The sequence below is a fragment of the Dysidea avara genome, chromosome 10 (genome assembly GCF_963678975.1).
Source record: "Dysidea avara chromosome 10, odDysAvar1.4, whole genome shotgun sequence".
Taxonomy (NCBI): domain Eukaryota; kingdom Metazoa; phylum Porifera; class Demospongiae; order Dictyoceratida; family Dysideidae; genus Dysidea; species Dysidea avara.
In genome coordinates this window covers 17,328,471-17,333,496 of record NC_089281.1, presented here as the reverse complement: position 1 = coordinate 17,333,496, position 5,026 = coordinate 17,328,471, and positions in this window count along the sequence as shown.

Here is a 5,026-nt window from a genome sequence, read left to right as displayed (position 1 = left end):
CACGTGATTTAACCTTGTGACCATTCAGAATGGCGGCTATTCGCAAATTAGGAGGCGGGGTCCGTTGCCACAAGACGACTAAATGATCCGCACCTAGCACAAGGCCTAAAATGTCTGGACAACAACGTAAACAACACACAATTAACTTGCAGCGGATTATTTTCCGGCCGGTTAAATTCAGTTTGTGGTTCGTGGCGCGCCCCCTTTGATTTTTTAATTTTTGCAGACAGTACACACAGACAAAAAGATCATACTTATTTATACAGTTGGCTAGTTGAACTGGTCAATCTCTGCGGGTAATCCGGGTATACTGAAGGAATTCCAAATCAGTCTTAATTGTGGGGAAAAAAAAAGTCAATCCCGGTCCATGGTTTGATAGTGTGATAGGGTTAGTATTGTCGACCTGGTGAGATATGTAGCATTGTAGTTTCTGTTTGTTTCTGCATTTGTGGGCCGTTTGATGTATTTAGCATAGTCGTGTTTCCATACAAGATTGTGCAATGAACAATTAGCTTACACACCAAAACAATGATAAGCATGCACACAAAAACTGTCACATGCATGGATGGCATAAGTTACGGAAAAGTGGCAGTAGTGAACAAGTGTCATTGGTATGCTCTTGTAATTTTTCCCATTGCTTGTTTTGGACTGTGGTTAAGTCGGTTAATCACTTAGCTTATAATTTATAGTGTCAGTCACCATGGTGACAAGCCACAACACCATGCATGTACAGTATACTTATGCAACTAATAATTTGTTCACTTCTGTTAATGATGGATTTGAAGTAAGGGATCAAACAAACACACTGGCAAGCCGGTAGATCTTTCAAGCTATACCTGAAACACCACTCCAGATGCTATAAATCAATGCTGACACATGCACACACACACGTTTATGCACACACACACACAAATTTAATCATGCTCACATTGTAAATAGCATCTTGATCTATATAGTGAATTTACTTGCAATATTAGCTATGCTCTTGAATTCTTGTATTAAATCAAGCCCAGTTAGCTCTTTGGCATTTGCAAACTCAAAAAGAAGTCACACGATACTATACAATACATGCCAAGCTGCAAGCCAAGTAAGGATGAAAAGCAATGGCCAAGAATAGTTGCAAGGATGTTATCTGCATGTGTATATCAGAAAGTGAAATCAAGCCTCGTGGTCACTATACACTATCAGCTGATGATGCTGATATCAGACAAAATGCCATCATATCATTTTCACTAACTGGATCATCATTGTTTAGTATTAATATTACTAGTGGTGTTGTAGCATTTAGCTTGTTTAATAGCTACTAGTTGTCAGTGGTTTGGACTATGAAACTGCAACACAACACACTGTCTTTAGACATACAACATACATCAAGTACATTCAGAGTCAATCATTACTGCCTGACATAGCACATTTGTCAGGCAAAAGTGCTGACCTGCCTTAAAATACAAGGAAGTAGCCTAAGGCTGTAGTATGTCTGAAGTGAACCATTGATTGCACCATTATAGGATGAGTATATCTATCAGTGCATCACAGCAAATTTCTCTTAATATAAGTATAGGTAGTATCAACATGTTTGCATGTTTGCATGCTCTAGTACATCAGTTGTAATTTTGGTGTGTTTGGGAGAAGTGATTTCTACGTTAATAATGGTGTGGATGGTAATGGTATGAGACAACAGTTTGGCCAACAGACACTAGGACTTTCAACTCAGGCCAGCAACTGTTTTGGTGATCACATTGTCATAAATCATCAAAGTGTTGGAAGTTCAGATAGCTAATTGTGTAAGATTCATTTTCACAAATGGCTAGCTATGAACACTTACATCTTGATACAATTGTTGACCATGTCAGCAGCCATCTAGAGAGAATTACTGACATTCCAGAAACTGGTAAAGCATTTTACTGGTAAAAAACCAAAAGTATACTGTAATGTAACATTCAATACTCTTACTCTAATAGAACATACAGGTTTCAAGAAAATCACCGGCAGCTTTATTATTTAGAAAAACTATAAATACAACTGTAATTCAGTTTGTTTTAAAGAATAGAAGAACTGATCCTAATGGAATGCCCATCTGCCATACTTTAACTCTATGCTAAGATATTCTAATAATTTCAGTACCGTTTACATTAACTAACCACAACATTTTCTCCCACTGCGTTGAATCAATTGAAATACTCTAATAGAGCAGTTATGTAGATAGTGTGATGGATGTTAGGGCTGGTGAGACATGAAGTAGTAAACAAGTGTTATTGGTATGTTCTTGTAATTTTCCCATTGCTTGCTTTGGACTATGATTAAGTTGGGTATCAAAGTCACCCTAATAGTAACAAGCCACAACATCCATGTACAATATGCTTTATACAAACTAACAGGAACACGAGACATTATTTAGTGGTGTTTTCACACTTGTTAGTGGTTGGGACTATGAAACTAGAACACAACACACTGTCTTCAGACATCAACATACCTACATTCAGAGTCAATTATTACTAAGACATTTGTCAGGCAAATGTACAGACCATAATGGATGCTGCCTGACCAATCAGATCAAATACAAGGAAGTAGCATAAGGTTGTAGTATGTCTGAAGTGAAGCATTGTATGTGACAAAATTTGACAACAGTGATTGTGCATTATAGGTTGAGTATATCTTCCCTAGTGCGTCACAGCAAATTTCCCTATATATAGTATTAGCTGAATCCTCAAAACCATTTAATAACTCATAGATGCAATTACACGTGATCTTGAAATTTGGCTCATTTGTAATACTGCTTAACCCACTAAAAATATTTCAAAATCTTTTTGTTCAAATGTCTAACATAATATTTACGGCCAATCAAAATTTTCACAATACATTTCCTATGGGGAAGCCATATAAGTACAATATCCATTACAGCCTTTTCCCAAACTTGTAATGGAGCCAAACCGTACGTGTCTGTTGTTGACACCTTTGCTGTTACCACTAATCATCTGTTTGGCTGAAATGTTAACTGTGTTGAGAAAAAATCCACTTTTAATTTTTAGCTGTTTTTCAGGATTCAGCTCAACTTGTACATACTATAGTGAATTGCATAAAGCTATACAATGCTCTAATTTGTCTGATATTTTCACTGGTTGTTATAATTGTCTTTGTACATTAACAATTCTTGTAACTAGTAGACTCCAATACTCACAATGGATCCATAACACAGTAATACTAGTACATCAGTAATTGTAATTGAGAGAAGTGATTTCTGCATTAATAATGGTATGGATAGAGAGGGTTTGCCAAGGTTTTTCAAATGGACCAACAACTACTTTCATTGCATTGTCATAAATCATCGAATTTGGAAATTCCAGATATTTGTGGAAAATCCATTTTCACACATCTAGTCACATATGGCTAACTATAAACACTTATAGCCTGGTATAATTGCTGACCAGGCCAACAACCAGCTAGCAATTTAAAGAGAGAATTACTGAGGCCCCTGAAACTGGTAAAGCGTTATTTTACTAGTAACAGAATGAAAAGTTTATATACTCATACGTGTTGCTTGGAATCAAGTCACCACTGGGTCTGAAATATTTTTCTGCATTATTCACAGTTTCAGTTACATGTTTCAGACTCCCTGTATTCACAGGCTTTAGCCTTCTCACAGGTCCCTAGTTGGGTAGCATTTACAGATTTACTCTAATGCAACCTTCAATGCTCTATTGGAGAAAAAAAATTAAAAGAAGGGGAGAAAGTGTTGTGGTTATTTAAATGCATAACATGCATGCTGCAGTAACTCTAGTTTTTGCTATGTTAAATTGTCAAATAAAGCTGCCACTGATCAGGGGTTTTAATTTCTTTCAAAACCTGTATGTTCTATTAGATAGAGTATTGCGTTGAAAAATGATCTAGATACTCTAATAGAGCAGTCAGATAACTATTCTTATAGAGCAATCAAAAGTTACGGCTTAGTCAACAGCTACAGTTTAAAGATTGTTAACTAAAAGCAGCCAATCTCAGAGCTTCTAAATTTTTGGAGGCATGATACCTAAGACATTTTATATTAATTGTCAGAAACCTCTCTTTGAAAAATTCTAGATCTGCCACTGCAGCTTTTCTGTGTATATCAAGTAATCTGATTACTTGCAAAACGTAAAACAATTGTATTTTTTCTAAAGATATTGAGGTAAGATACTGATGTGGTCATGATCTCTCCTGGAAGCATACTTCTATGTGCAATGCATGGGGTGGCTTATATCAGTTGATCTCAATCAAGGGATTGTCACAACTCAACATGAAGATCTATATGTTGTTCTATGAAGAGTTTGTAATACAAACAAATCCTTATACAAAAACATGTTGCCTGCTTTAATTGTAAGTGCGTACATCAATGTATTATCTAACCAATAACTATATGTCTATTTGGAATCTGTTTGATCATCAAGTGTTAACTTTTTTTCACAAGGAATTTTTTCCATTTCCTGACTCAGTGACCTTACTTTATTGCACAAACTATATAGCATATATGTGGCTAATATGTTTATACAATGCCAGGTTTGGAGTGTACATATGCCTAATATACAACTGGTGGCTACTTTGAAGTATGACATCATCATGGTATATTGTAAAATGCCATTTGGAAAATGTCACTTGTGTATAATTATAGAGTAAAAGTTATATGCATACATGCACCCACGACTACATTGTAATGGTGAAGACTTTAAAAGAGGCAAATGGGATGCATTGGGTGCAAGTGCACCCTACTTACCTTACCCAGAATTAGTAGAATCCATCTGAACATTGTGTAACATGTACACAGAGTCTCTGCATTTGAATGTAACATTAGGTGAATAGTTAGTGTACTTAATTTGTGTATACAGTGGCTCTGAAAGATGGGGACACCTGCGTGCATATTAAATCCAGACACTAAAGGTCTCAAAGTATCCAGTGAATACCCTGGCCTGAGAAGCCATGACACTAGGGCACGTTTGGGTAGTCACAAGGTTGTTATTCTGGTATTATACAATGCCACTTTCATTTTTAGTTTGCT